Source organism: Notechis scutatus, chromosome 2 (assembly GCF_049901735.1).
Source record: "Notechis scutatus isolate UNSWTSFEM ecotype Mainland chromosome 2, rNotScu1.2, whole genome shotgun sequence".
Lineage (NCBI taxonomy): Eukaryota > Metazoa > Chordata > Lepidosauria > Squamata > Elapidae > Notechis > Notechis scutatus.
Window position 1 is genome coordinate 21355182 of NC_142010.1, and position 15710 is coordinate 21370891.

The 15710-nt window shown below is 44.8% G+C and overlaps 1 long non-coding RNA gene across 1 annotated transcript in view; it reads left to right on the forward strand.

Moving 5' to 3' along the window:
• The window catches only part of LOC148131908 (uncharacterized), a 42396-nt gene extending 27138 nt beyond the window's left edge, over positions 1-15258 (forward strand). Inside the window, exon 3 of the long non-coding RNA XR_015747196.1 lies at positions 14564-15258. This is a non-coding gene — a long non-coding RNA (uncharacterized LOC148131908). The remainder of the gene's footprint in view (positions 1-14563) is intronic.
• The last annotated feature ends 452 nt before the right edge of the window (positions 15259-15710 follow it).

Here is a 15710-nt window from a genome sequence, read left to right on the forward strand (position 1 = left end):
TGCTCGGGTGTGTGGTTTGTGGCTATTCTTGATCTTAGTTGGTTGATGTGCCGCTTCCAGTTTTTTCCGTCGCTTGTTTCCAGTCGGTATGACAAGGGGCCGGTTATTTGCGTGATTGTTGCTGGTACCCAGAGTGGTTCCCCTGAAAGGTTTTTCACGTATACTGCGTCCCCTATATTGAATTTTCTGTATTTGCTGGAAGAACCCGGGGGTTTGTCAGGGTTGTATGTGGGATGCATTCTATCTAGCATTGACCGTAGTTTTCTGCCCATCATTAGTTCTGCCGGGCTTCTATTTGTGGTTGCGCTAGGTGTAATATGTTGAATGAGGAGCATTTTATTGATTTTGTCTTGTATGTTGGTTGCTTCTATTTTCTGGATGGCTTTTTTTGTGTATTGGACCATGCGTTCCGCCCGCCCGTTCGCCGCCGGGTTTGCTGGTGCGGTTAACGCATGGTGTATGCCCTGGCCTGCCAGAAATTGTTCAAATGCTAGTGCGGTGAACTGGGGCCCATTGTCCGACACTATTATATCTGGCAGGCCGTGTGTGGCAAAGAGTTTGCCCAGTTTCTTTATTACCGCCTCCATTGTGGTTGACTTCATGGTGCTTACTTCCAGCCAGTTGGAGTAAGCGTCTACTGTGATAAGGTACATGTGCCCCTTGGTTGGTCCCGCGAAGTCTATGTGAATCCGAGACCACGGTCCTCTTGGTGTTTCCCACTCATGGATTGGGGCGGCGGGAGGACTGGGTCTGGATTCTTGGCATTGTTTGCATTTGGCTACCCAGGTTTCGATCTGTTTATCCATGCCTGGCCACCATGCGTAGCTTCTGGCCAGGCTTTTCATCTTAACCATCCCTGGGTGCCCCTCATGCAACATTCCCAATACCCTTTCTTGTAATGTTTCCGGGATTACCACTCTGTCCCCCCAAAGTATACAGCCCTTCTCGGTAAAGAGTTCAGTTTGTCCGTTTCTGAAGGGTCTGAATAGTTCGTCCCTGTCCCCTTCCGGCCATCCTCTTCCAACCCAGCTTAGGACTCGCGCCAGCCGCTTGTCTTTATTTGTTTCTCTGGCAATGTCTGGCGCGGTCACTAGTGGGTTGGATATTGTCTCTATTTGGAGTACCTTTGTTGTGGGTGCCGGGTCGTCTTCCAGGTCGGGCAGGGGTGAGCGGCTCAGGGCGTCTGCGTGGGCAATGTCCTTTCCGGGTCGGTGAACCAGCTGGTAATTGTATGCTGCTAGGAATTCAGACCACCTTGTCATTCTTGGTGATAGAATGTTCGGGGTGGCCTTATTTCCTGCCAGGATCCCTAGCAGCGGCTTGTGATCCATGATGATTGTAAAAGTCCTACCGTAAAGGTATTTGTGAAATTTCTTGACGCCGGCAACGACTGCTAGGGCCTCTTTGTCGAGCTGGCTGTAGTTCCGCTCCGGCTTTGAAAGTGTCCTTGATGAGAAGGCGATGGGTGCTTCCCTCCCATCCAGTAACTGGTGGCTGAGGATGGCACCGATCCCAAATGGCGATGCGTCGCACGTTACTGTTAATGGCAGGGTCTCACTGTACTGGATTAGTACCGCGTCAGATGTTAGCAGGTTCTTTGTGTTGTTGAAGGCGCTCCTCCCGTGCTCCCCAGGTCCAGGTGGCTGTTTTGTCTAACAGCCTATGCAACGGTTCCGCCACGGTCGCTTCTGAGGTAGGAAGACATTGTAAAAGTTTAACAGTCCCAAGAAAGCCTGTAGTTCCGCTTTGTTTTTGGGTCGTGGTGCTTCCCTTATGGCTCTCAGTTTCTTTTCTGTGGGGTGGGTCCCTTGTTTGTCTAGGAGGTACCCTAGAAATTCGACCCTCTCAGCCCGTAGCTGGCACTTCCTTTCTTGACTTTGAGTCCTGCGTCTCTGAATTTCTTCAGTACCTCCCTCAATCTGGCTTCTAGTTGTTTTTCGCTTTTCGCGCCACCAAGACGCCATCAAAATAGGGCACCACCCTCTATGCCCTGGAGGAGCCTTTTCATGAGGCTTTGGAAGACCCCGGTGCCACACTGACTCCAAATTGGAGCCGGTTGCAACGGAAGGCTCCCCGGTGTGTTACGATGGTCTGGGCTTCGGTGGTTGTGGCGTCGACCGGCAGTTGCTGGTAGGCTTGTGCCAGGTCGAGCTTTGCGAAAATCCGGCCTCCCCCCAGTGAGTGCAGAAGGTGCTGTACTACTGGGACGGGGTATGCGCTTTGTTGGAGCGCGTGGTTTAGGGTGGCCTTATAGTCCCCACAGATTCTCACGGACCCATCTGGCTTGATGGGGGTGACTATGGGGGTCTCCCACCGGGCGTGACCGATTGGTTCCAGTACCCCTTGCACGATGAGCTTATCTAGCTGCTCATTGATCTTGGGCTTGAGTGCAAATGGCACTCGTCTGGGCTTAAGGCGGATTGGTGCGATGCTTGGGTCTATATTGAAGGAGATAGGGGACCCCCGGTACTTGCCTAGGCTGTCATCGAAAACTTCCCAGAAGTCCTCCACGAGCGCCGCTTCCCAGTCCGCCTCTTCGATGCGGTGGATGCCGGTTACTTCGATGCCTAGGGGTGCGAACCACTGCAGTCCCAACAGGCTCGGCCGATCCCGGTCGACGATCGTCAGGGGTAGCACTTCGGTGTGGTTCTTGAAGGTGATTTTAAAATGGCCTCTGCCGACTACAGGGATGCGGTTTCCCTGATAGTCTTTGAGAGTCAGTGTTTGGTCTTCTAATTTGTGTCGACGGATGGAGGGTGCCAGGCGCTTGATGGTGCGCCATGAGACCATGGAGAGGAAGGACCCAGAGTCCACCTCCATGTCGCATGGCTGGTCTTCTATCCCCACCGTTACGTATACCTTTCTGGCGTCGCTTGTGGAGGAATGGCCGATAACAACGGTCTGGTGTCTTTCCTCCCTTTGTCTTGCCTCATTTAGCCGCCTGTTCTGACCCTCTTGGCTCCAGCGGCTCTCCGTCTGGCGATCTCGGTGCCTGGTGGGGTGTTTTCTCACCGTCAGGGCTGCCATCTGTCGCCGCGGGCTGTAGTGTCTTTTATTTCGCACACCTTGGCGATGTGCCCCGCTTTCGCACTGCCGGCAGATGGCATCGAGGAAATGGCAGTCCGAACGGGGGTGATCAGCTCTGCAGCCGGCGCACTGGAACCTCAACTTACGACCTCGGGGTTCCCGATGCCCTCGCGCTGCTTGCAGGCGGTGGATCTCTTCCTCCTCGTCCTCTGTTTCCGAGAATGAGTCGCCGTCGCCGTGGTGTGTGGTTGTGTCTCGATGGTAGGCCTCGGGTTGCTTCTCCGGGTTCGGAGCCGTCTCGCCGGTCGCTGGTCCTGGCATGATGCTCGATTGTCACATCCGAGCCACTGATTTCCTGGCTGCTTCAGCCGCGGTTGCCTCGGTGAGGGCATCGGCGAAGGAGATGTCGCCTTCGCCATGATGCGGCTCTGGAGAACGGGGTCTCGGAGTCCCAGGACGCACGCGGTCTCGCAGGGCCTTGTCTAGGTCGGCGAACTCGCACAGGCCGCCCAAGTCTCGAAGCGCTGCCATGAAGTCGCCATGCCCTCACCCTCGTGTTGATCCCGCCTGTAGAAATCGTGCCGCCGGATGAGGATGGGCACGACGGGGCATAGTGGTTTCGCAGCAAAGGCTCGAGATCGCCCCATTCCATGGTTTTGACGTCCTCTGGCTTGGCCAATGCCTTGGCCATCTTAAACACTGCAGGCCCGCAGTGCGTGAGAAACACGGCTCGCTTTCTTGTGGCCGTTGGCATCCTTGAGGTTGCTACTCGAGGAACATCTGGAACCTATCGGTATAGGATTCCCAGTCCTCGGTAGCAGGGTTGAAGGGTGCGGGTGGTGAGTTGATGCCGCCATGCTGCCTGTTGCTGCGCGCCATCTCGCCACGTGCTGGATGGTCTCCTTGTCTCACGATCCCACCTTCGTCGCCAGTGTTAGATCTGAGGTAGCTCGGTTCGAATGAGACGCGAGACCATTCTAGTGAGTTCAGCTCTTTATTTAGAATAAGAACAGTCTGAGGAATCCAAGCCGCGCAGCCCTTCATATAGGCTGGCTCGCGGCTCGGCGGCCAATGGCAGCACTTTGAATTTCCCGCAATCGGCGCGGCCAATCATGTAGATTCTTAGCGCCCAATCACGGCCGGTGTTTCACCAATCAGGTCGCTGTCCGTCCAGACCAATCAGTTGTGAGGGTTTGGAGTATGCTAATATAGTACAGCTGGCCTGATGTTCCCTTTGGGCTTTTCCTGCTTGGGTGTCACCACTGTCCTCATGAAGTTCCCTTTCCACAACCTTTATTTTTTTTTAATTTTTTTAGAGTGTGGTCTCTGATTGAATGTCTGGGTATACTTGGTATTGTGATCAATCTGGATCATTATCATGGCTGCCTGTCTCCCCTTTAATTTTCTCTTCTGAGAGGGAATACAGGCCTTTAGGCAGCTAAGGCAGGGCAGTATGCATCGACAGAGGCAACACATGAGGGCTCCAAAGACACAAATGGTGACTGTGGTTGTTATAAGGATTTTGAGCCAATGGAAATCTGGCATCCATGAGAAGAGCCATGAAAAGTCCAGGAATGATTGCTCCTGACCAATATTCTGAGATAGCTCTTTCAGGTGGTGGATGTCCCTCCCTACGATTTCTGAGGTTTCGCTCAGATTGAAGCAACACATCCCTTTGAATGTTTCGCAGCCATAGTTATGCTTCAAGAGAAGGAAGTCTATTGCTGCCCTATTCTCCAAGGTGGCTTCTCTGACCTCCCTCAGTTCTCTGTTAAGGGCATCCAGGGCATGGGAGGTCGAATTCAAGCTTTTTGCCAGGGTACATGCTAGTCTATTCAAATTTTTAGAATTTCGCACTGCCAATCCAGGTACCCCTACCAAGGATATTGCCAATGAGATGTATTCTGTTTTTGTGGGAAGGGAGACTTTGTTATCACAGTCTGAGTCTAGGGTTTGGAAGGCTCTCCTGTGTCGTCTCTGTAAGGATGGCATAAGCATGGTTAACCTTCCCAAGGTGCAGGGACCATTTGAGGCATTTGCAGGAAGGTATGAGTAGGCTTTTAAACCACAAAGGAAAAACCATCCTGGTGGGAGCTTCAGGTAACTATATGAAAATGATATGGTCTCTGTATAGTTGCATTTTAGTTCTGTGTTGCTAAGACTGGTGCATTCTGTGACCCTAGGTGAGCTGCACCCAGTGACATTATGATTTCCCTCCTGCTAAGCAAAAGTTAGTGGTGTTGAGTAGTTCTCTTGCTAAACATTCCCATATGTTTCCTTTCTCTGGGATAAGCTTTGGTTCCAGGAACGCAGTTGTTTGTGTTACAAATGTTACAATTGTTACAGATAATAATACATAGTATTGTTGAAAGGCTGGAAAATGCCTTTCTTCTGAGGATTCGATTTTCCTGCTGGGAATACTCTGGTGCAAGGATTCAGACAGCTACTTGGAAGCCAGGTTTATTTTATTTTTCAGGAAGGCGAGAGATAGCAAGAAGTCTGCGTTCCTGGAGCTAGCTCTCTTTGTATAATAAACCCTGAATTTTATACTTTTTCTCCTTTTGTGTGTGAGTGCTTGTGTTTGTATTTCTTAATGTTTTAAATCCTGTCAGGGTTGTCTTCATTTCTGCCAGAGGGTAACTCCGTGGGGTGCAGAAGGCAAACTTTGCAGGGTAGTTTGATTGGATTATCAGTTTCCTAATGTTTTCTTTATATTTGTTTTGTGGCAATCTCCTGTCTTTTGTCTATTTGTTTTGCTGATTTGGCATGACCTGTTGTTTGTAAGGGATTTCTTTTCCTTGTTTCCCTAGCTTTCTTAATTACTTGGCTTTTGTCTAGGGGCTTCTTTCAATACCTTTTATTAAATCTCTTTTCCTATGCAAGTTTGTTTTATGGCTGGCCTGATGTTCCCTTTGGGTTTTTCCTGCTTGGGTGTCACCACTGTCCTCATGAAGTTCCCTTTCCACAATCCTTCTTTTTTTTTTAGAGTGTGGTCTCTGATTGAATGTCTGGGTATACTTGGTATTGTGATCAATCTGGATCATTATCATGGCTGCCTGTCTCCCCTTTAATTTTCTCTTCTGAGAGGGAATACAGGCCTTTAGGCAGCTAAGGCTGGGCGGTATGCATCGACAGAGGCAACACATGAGGGCTCCAAAGACACAAATGGTGACTGTGGTTGTTATAAGGATTTTGAGCCAATGGAAATCTGGCATCCATGAGAAGAGCCATGAAAAGTCCAGGAATGATTGCTCCTGACCAATATTCTGAGATAGCTCTTTCAGGTGGTGGATGTCCCTCCCACGAGTTCTGAGGTTTCGCTCAGATTGAAGCAACACATCCCTTTGAATGTTTCTGCAGCCATAGTTATGCTTCAAGAGAAGGAAGTCTATTGCTGCCCTATTCTCCAAGGTGGCTTCTCTGACCTCCTCAGTTCTCTGTTAAGGGCATCCAGGGCATGGGAGGTCGAATTCAAGCTTTTTTGCCAGGGTACATGCTAGTCTATTCAAATTTTTAGAATTTCGCACTGCCAATCCAGGTACCCCTACCAGGGATATTGCCAATGAGATGTATTCTGTTTTTGTGGGAAGGGAGACTTTGGAATCACAGTCTGAGTCTAGGGTTTGGAAGGCTCTCCTGTGTCGTCTCTGTAAGGATGGCATAAGCATGGTTAACCTTCCCAAGGTGCAGGGGCCATTTGTGGCATTTGCAGGATGGTATGAGTAGGCTTTTAAGCCACAAAGAAAAAACCATCCTGGTGGGAACTTCAGGTAACTATATGAAAATGATATGGTCTCTGTATAGTTGCATTTTAGTTCTGTGTTGCTAAGACTGGTGCATTCTGTGACCCTAGGTGAGCTGCACCCAGTGACATTATGATTTCCCTCCTGCTAAGCAAAAGTTAGTGGTGTTGAGTATTTCTCTTGCTAAATATTCCCATATGTTTCCTTTTTCTGGTATAAGCTTTGGTTCCAGGAACGCAGTTGTTTGTGTTACAAATGTTACAATTGTTACAGATATTACATAGTATATATAGTTACATAGTATATATTGCATTTCATGTTCCCCACTGCTAGATTCCTTTTCTTCCCTTCCTCCCCGCCTCTTTTTTTTTTTTTTTTTTTAATAGCAATGTAAGAAAAATGTAAAAGGTCAAGTATCAAAAATTATGAGTAAGGTATGGTTAAAGTCCTTTTGTTAAAAAAAAAATACGATGAAAAAAAAAAGGTTTAAAAAAAAAAGAAAAATGGAGAAGGTGAGAGAAAAATAAAAATAGTTTATAACTCAGCACCTAGGAGTCCAGTTTTGTGTAATGCAATGTTTGCACTTGGTTCCTCACAGTGGTGTGGTTCAACAGTGTCAAGAATGCTGCAAGCGCCCATTGATCTGTGTCCCAATCTTTCTTGAGTTTGATGGGTGGGATTGATTGTGGTGGAGTTTGGCTGTGGTCTATGACTGCTGGCTTTGCATGTGTCCAATGTAGCCAAGAGTCTTGTTCTGCAACCTTTATGGCGGTGTGTGTAGTCAGTAAAACTTGGTAGGGTCCTTTCCACCTGGGTTGTAGAGGGGACGTTCTGGTGAAGAGCTTGATCCACACCCAATCTCCTGGCTCATATGGATGCAGGGCTTCTTCCAGGGGTAAGGTCTGTGTCAGCGCACTCTGGGTCCAGAGGGTCTGTAGTCTCTTTTGCAGGGCTGTAAGATAAGAAGAGAGAACCCTATCCCCCTATCTAAGCAAAGGGAATGAGGATCTAGGCTTTGTAGGGTATGGGGGTGACCAAAAAGGATCTCAAAGGGGGAAAATACCTATATCTTGTCTTGGTCTGGTTCTGATATAAAAGAGGGCAATTGGGAGCACTTGTGGCCAGGAGAGGTGTGTCTCCTGACAGAGTTTGCCCAGTAGGGTCTTCACCTCTTTGTTTGCTCTCTTCATGGCTCCTTTAAGTAGTCCCACTTCTGATGCATCCCAGCCCCATAAGGAGGGTGGCAGGCTTTTTAAATCTTCATGAAGCCCTGTGTTACTGGTTATCAGCATGATTGTCTTGTGTGTGTGCCTTTTCCTGGGGTTTCCAATTGCAGCCCCTGTTTGCCTCATGTTATGGTAGCTCCCATTTTACATAGGAGATCCCTTCCTAGTAGAGACAGTGGGGACTGGGGGCAAATAGTAAATGCATGGTCTACTGTGAAAGGTCCTAGTTCTACTGGTACGTTGTGGGTAAGTTTTACAGGATTATTTCTCCCCCCACTCCCATTATGCTATCCTGAGCCCCTTCAGCCACTGAGGCTTTATATGGTGGTTCAGTAATGAGGAGGTGGCTCCAGTATCAACTAAGCAATTGTATTTCTTTCCTCCTATAAGAATGGTGACAATGGGTTCCCCTTCTGGGCCATTTTCTAGGGGGATAGCCAGCCCATTAAAGGTAGCCATGAATTCAGTGCTTTCATTGTCATGCTCTAGTCAAGAAAGGGGTAAATCATGTTCTCTTCTTTGCTCCCATTGATGTCTATTGTTATTATTTATTGGAGGAAAGGGAGCGCTGCGTGGTGCCTGGTGACTGAAACTTTGTTGCTCAATGTAATGGACTGGATTATTGGCTGGCCTCATGTTCCTAGGTGGTGGGTGATACCGGTTGCAAGAGGGGTGTTGCCTACATTGCCTGCTGAAATGACCTTCCTGTCTGCACCTATAACAATGCTGATATTTGCCTTGTGACTATCCTGCTTTATCGCAATGCCAGCATTTCTTTGAATTATAGGGGGTTTTAACCTGGCGTTTGTCTGGCATCATGTTTCATTACAGCAAACATTTTTAAGTCTTCCTGTCTTTCTATTCATCTCTTTCTATCTTTCTCTTCCTCTTTCAGCTTGTCTCTTTGATCATAGACAAAGTTAGCAATCCTGCGCAACTCTGCTATGTCTAAGGTTGGCCAGTTAGAGACAAAGCGGTGGAAATGTTCTTTAATATCTAAGGTGGACTGATCCACGAAGGCTGAAGCTAAAACTTTGGTCCTTCAGGCAGCTAAGGTCTAGGTGGGCATATGTAATAGGTGCTTCTGTCAGGCGGACCCAAAAGGCATCAGGGTTTTCCTTTTCCCTTTGTGTTGTTGTTGTTGTTGTTGTTGTTGTTGTTGTTGTTGTTGTTGTTGTTGTTGTTGTTGTTTTTAAATTCAGACTAGTTTAAAGGGTTTTTTTCTTTTTTCTTATTTCCTCTAGAGCTTCTAGTAAATTATCTTTTGCTCTAGTGTTCATCCCATTGATTGGTATCATTATAGTCCCGGTCAGGATGATGTACTGGCCATGCGATGTGGGCTGGGGCTGCCTGACCAGGGATAGTTGGTGGTTTGGCTATTTGGTCTGTTTTTGTTTTTTTCAAACAGTTTTAATAGTTCGTCTTTCATTAGAAAGACTTGTAACAGCTGAGTCATGTTACCCCAGGATGTATTATGGCTGTCTATGATAGATTTCAGGGTTTTAATAACTGTTTGAGGATCAGCCCTGAAAGCTGGGGTATCCTTTTTTCAGATGACTAGGTCAGTGGCAGAGAAGGGTGTGTGGGTAAAAACATATTCTAGTTGTCCCCTATTTCTGCCTGGCACTGGCTTGCTTAAAAGGGGAGCCATAATCCATGCCTCAGTATTCCCTTCCCTGAAATGGGTTTCAGGCTTTTCTTTATTATTATTTTTTTCTCGGTCAGGTCTTTGGTCCTAACAATTTCAGCCCAGCAGTACCAATAGGATATTTGACTGGGCTTAATGCATGTTCTAAGTGCTTTCAGGGTTTTATAATCTAAAGTACCGCTATCAGGCCAAATTTGTCTACCCGTGTCATCTTGCAATAAAGCCCATTTTTTTTTGCAAATTCTTTTTGCATCTTTTTTATTCATTCCAGGCAGGACAGGCACTAGCCTTTCGTCCCAAGCCTCAAGTAATTTATCTAAGGGGGTCTCTTCCATTGCCCTTGAGCTACAACTTCCCATATTCCCTATCTGATGTGGGGATTACTTTGGTTTAGCCGGGCTACCGCCGTCAGTTTTCAGACAAAAAAGGTTTTCAGGCAGGCAGGTAGAACGGAGCACTGTGGATTGAACCGCGAGCGGGCGGGCGGGCGGGGTGGGGGTGAAACGGGCGCTTCGGGGAAGCTGTGGCGACAGGAAAAGCCACCCCCCCGGCTTCTTGGGCTGCTGGAGGAGCAATAGAGTGACTGAGAGAGGAACGAGGCAGACACCTGAGGGAGGGAGGAGGGAGACACCTGAGGGATGGGGCTGAGGGAGGCAGGGCCGAGGCGCTCCTGAACTTGGCAGGTTTGCTGGCAGACGTTTTATTACCCGACTAGGTAACAACATCAGATGTTATCTAGTCAGGTAATGAAACGTCTGCAAGCAAACTACCAAACTCGGATTTCTCCCCCCGGTCCTTGAAAAATGTTTCTGCTTGAAACTGGTCCCTGGTACAAAAAAGGTTGGGGACCACTGTTCTAGTTGAACCCCCTGCTTCGGCAGGAAACCCTACACCATACCTCCAGAAGTTGTGAATGCTCCAACACTGGATGTTTTTAAGAAGAGATTGGATAACCATTTGTCTGAATTGGTGTAGGGTTTCCTGCCTAAGTAGGGGGTTGGACTAGAAGACCTCCAAGGTCCCTTCCAACTCTGTTATTCTATTCTATTCTATTTCAGACAAATGGTTATCCAATCTCTTTTTAAAACTTCCACTGATGTCATATAATAGTTGTCATGCAACATGTAACCGCAGAATTGCAATGATGTAATTATATTAATGTAGGATAGAGCGTACGAAGACTCTGAGGAGAGAAACTTATTTATTTATTTTATTTTATTTATTTATTTGATTTGCCAATTGTTTACAAGATAATAAGTATAAGTGTATACATAGTTGTGAATACATGAAATGGGTACATATAAGAAAAATAAAAGAAGAATAAGAGAAACAATAGGACAGGGACGGTAGGCATGTTGGTGCGCTTATGCATCGCCCTACAGACCTCTTAGGAAAGGGGTGAGGTCAATAGTAGACAGTCTAAGGTTAAAGTTTTGGGGTTTGGGGAAGAAACTACAGAGTCGGGTAGAGTATTCCAGACATTGACCACTCTATTGCTGAAGTCGTATTTCCTGCAATCAAGTTTGGTGCGGTTAACTTTGAGTTTGTATCTATTGTGTGCTCTTGTGTTGTTATGGTTGAAGCTGAAGTATTCATTGACAGGTAGGACATTGCAATGTATGATTTTATATACCATGCTTAAATCAGACCGAAGACGGCGTAATTCAAGGTTTTCTAGTTCTAGAATTTCAAGTCTGGTGGCATAAGGTATTCTACAATGAGTAGAGGAGTGGAGAACTCTTCTTGTGAAATATTTCTGGACTTTCTCAATTGTGCTAATATCAGATACGTAATGTGGGTTCCAGACTGATGAACTGTATTCGAGTATTGGTCTAGCAAATGTTTTGTATGCTCTGGTTAGTAGTGTGATATTACCAGAGAAAAGCTACGTAGGATTAGGTTAACAACTCTTAATGCCTTTTGGCTATGTAGTTGCAGTGGCCTCTAGCACTTAGATCATTAGAGGTGAGTATTCCAAGGTCCTTTACAGAGCTTGGGTCATCAACAAGATCTTGACTATTCAGCTTGTATTTTATTTTCTGAATTTTTTTTGCCAATATGTAAGACAGAGCATTTATTTGTTGAGATTTGAAGTTGCCATTTGTTTGACCATTCTGATACATAGTCAAGATCTTTTTGTAGGGTAGCAGTATTGTCTGTGGTATTGAACAGCTTTACATCATCAGCGAAAAGAACGCAATTGCTCTTAATATGATCACAGAGGTCATTTATGTAGAGTATGAAGAGAGTATGAAGAGAGTTGGTCCTAGAACACTGCCTTGGGGGACACCACTATTGACAGGTACAGAATTTGATAGGACGCTCCCAATTTTGACCATTTGTTGTCTGTTTGCCAGGAATGCTTCTATCCAGTTATTCAGTTGTCCAGAGATACCATAGGATTTTATTTTTAGGAGTAGTTTGTCGTGTACCACTGAATCAAAGGCTTTACAGAAGTCTATGTAGATTGCGTCTATTGCTTTGCCCTGGTCGAGTTGTGTCGCCCATATGTTTTTGCAGTGTAAGAGTTGCAGATTACAGGATAGTTTTTTTCTGAAACCAAATTGTTTATTGGAGAGTAGGTTGTTTGTCTCTAAGTGGAGGATGATGGATTGGTTAATAATTGATTCCATGACTTTACAGGTGACGCAGCATAAGGAGATTGGTCTGTAATTTTCAACTAGGCTTGGGTCTGCCTTTTTGAAGATGGGGATGACTGTGACCATAGGTTAGGCAAGGAGCTGGTCCTGAAAGATTTTTCAAAGATTATGCTTAGAGGTTTGGCTATGGCAGTGGATAGCTTTTTTAAGAAGTAGGCACATATTCCATCCGGTCCAATAGATAGAGCTGGTTTTAGATTGCGTAGTGCTTTTTCAACATTGTCTTCTGTGAAATCGATATGTATTAGATCATTGTTGTTATCTGTGGTACGGCTAGGAAATACTGGGCATGATCCATTGCTGTTTACAAATACTGAGCCGAAGAATGTGTTAAAGATGTTGGCTTTAATGGTGTCGTCGTTGCAGTCTTTACCATCAGGTCCTATCAAGGGTGGGATAGACCTTGAGTCTTTTAGGTTGTTGTTTACAAAATTGTAAAAAGCACGGGTGGAATTGGTGCTTAGAAGGTTTTCCTCTTGTTTAATGTGATAATTGATGCATTCGGTCTTTATCTGGTGGCAAAAAATTTTGTATCGGCTTTTGAAATTGGCAACGTGACCAGATTTGTTTTTCCGCCAGAGTGATCTCTTTTGGATTGAAGTTTCCTTATTGTTATGGGTAATCTGCTTTTTTGTTTTGTTTTGGGAGTTGTTGTTGGTACATATAGTTTGATGACTCTTTTGACTTCAAGTAAAAATATGTTGTAATGGTCTTCAACAGTATTGCATCCAGTGAATAGAGATTGCCAATCAAGGGATGAGAGATCGTTGTCTATAAGATCATAGTTGCCTTTTTGAAGTTACAATTGGGGATTACATCATTGTGGTGATTTTTGTGTGGGCGTATGTTGAGACAAAAGTCAATCATATTGTGGTCACTGCTGAAAAGGGTTCTTTAGTTTGTATTCCGTAAATTAAATTCAAACTATTGCAGAAGATGAGATCGAGGCAGTTGTTTAGTCTAGTGTTGTTGGTTACTAGTTGTTCCAGTCCCAGATTTGTAATAGCATTGTAGAAGGTTGTGTGTATGATTTCAGTTGTACAATCATTTAGGGTCCAGTCAATATGAGGTAGATTGAAATCGCCAAGAAAGATAAAAGGGTATGGGCAGGATGCAGCCCATGTTAGTAATGTATTTAGCTTGTTTACATGTTCGATGTCATAATCAGGTGCTCTGTAACATAGTAAGAATCGAATTGTGATATTTAAGGATAGTTCACAGATGATGGTCTCAGGAAGAGCAAGCTCCTGGGTAACTTGGATATTTTTTAGATGTAAGGACTTTTTATAGAAGATAGCAACACCACCTCCTCTACGAATTTCACGATCTGATCGGTAAACATGATAGTCTCTTACTGTGGTAATGGAGTCAGGGAGAGATGCATTGAGCCATGTTTCACAGACAAATATAATGTCAAAGGCCTGGAGACTAAAACATATGAAGAACAGCTGCAGGAGTTGTGTTAGGCCAGTCTAAACAAAAGAAGAATTAGGGGTGACATGATAGCAGTATTTTAGTATTTGCGAGGCTGTCACAAAGAACAGGGGGTCAAATTATTCTCCAAAACACCAGAGGCAGTACAAGAAACAATGGAGGAAACTAAGCAAGGAGAGAAGCAATCTGGAATTAACAGTGAGGTCAATTAATAAGTGGAACAGGTTGCCTTCAGAAATCATGGGTGTTCCATCACTGGAATTTTTAAGAAGACACTAGACAGTCACTTATCAGAAATAGTATAGTTTCTTCTGCTTGAGGAGGGGGTGGACTAGAAGACCTACAAGGTCCCTTCCAGCTCTATTCTATTCTAAAAGACGAGGCCCTGTTGCCTAAGGTGGTATGGATATGGAAATCTAAGTCAGTTTGAACCTCATCACTTTCTCTCTATGGTTTGTTCTCAAATGTAGGTAAGGGCAGTAGAGCTGGATATTAGCCATATGCCAATGAAATCCAGCTCCAAGGCTCTGAATGAACTCCCCCAGTAATTTTTTCAGATGTTAGGAAACATCAGAGATCCATATCCTCCCAAGGAAAGAGTTCAATATGGCTCTAAAATTGCAATCTTTCTGTCCTATGATGAAGAGTTGGGCATCATCCAGGCTTCCTTGATCTTCTTCATTTTTTCATATGCATTCTTGGTCTTTTGAATTTTCACTAAACATCGAGAAACCCCCATAGTGAAGGCCAACAACAGGGATTTCTCCTAAATCCTTTTCATCTCCCTCCTGCTTTCCTTCCTTTCCTCTTCTTTTCATTGGACAGCCAAGAAAAGCCACCTGCAGCATTTACCCCCAGCAAGAATAGCGAAGACGTTCAAGGATAAATCGGTGAAGTGTTGGAAATGCCATCAAACACCTGGATCATATTACCATATGTGGTGGATATGTGTAGAAGCTAAAATATACTGGACTAAAATACACACATGGCTGGAAAAAGTGACAAAACAGCATATAGATTTAAAACTAGAGATATTTTTATTGGGAATTTTACCTGAAGGTTACAACAGAGAATTGACATATTTTATGATTAATGTTTTAACTGCAGCTAGAATTGTATTTGCTCAAAATTGCAAAAATGAGAAAATTCTGATAGAGAAGGAGGTGATTAAGAAAATAATGGAATGTGTAGAAATGAGTAGATTAACATTAGCAATTAGAGAGCAAGAAGAAAAAGAATATTTTAAGATATGGGATTTGTTTTATCAATGGTTAGATAGAAAAGTAGGAAACTGAAGTATAATATAATAGCAATGATATGTTATAATTGATTATTATGGTATGAATTATGATATGAATTAAAATTAGTAAGAACTGAGATTTCCTCTAAAGGATAATGCATCCTGTATCCATTGTAGAGTTCTCCGTACAGAGATAAGAAAATTGATTACTTGCCAGGTACTTGCCTATCATGTATATTTCTGTATAGATCTTGTATATAAACCACTGTTAAATGTCTAAGCCTCTATGTGCTGTGTTTTGCTCCTGGGTTGTCTCATAATAGTAGTCACACGCTGCAAACACTCTGACACTATGCTTCACAATTGCTGGTAAAATATAAGCTGTCTTGATGAAGAAGACTGTGAGAGATTGAGTGGAGGAATGGTAGAAGAGTAGACATCAACAGTCAAAACATAGGATATAAGTTTAGTGGAAATTCATTTGGTTTCCCTGGCACATAACTGAGTATAATAAAGTTTAAATTGGTCTTGGACAAATTTCCTGTTTTGTATCAATATTGACCAATATTGTATGTGTGTAACTATCAATATGTTCTGCTGTCAACTAAGTTCATTCTCAGTCGGAATCCATGGTCTATACCCAGAACACAAACACAGGTTTCCTCTCTTGTAAGGGAGCAGGGAGCAAGGAATTTCCAAGAATGACATTAAACACTATTGAGCCGTGGTGGT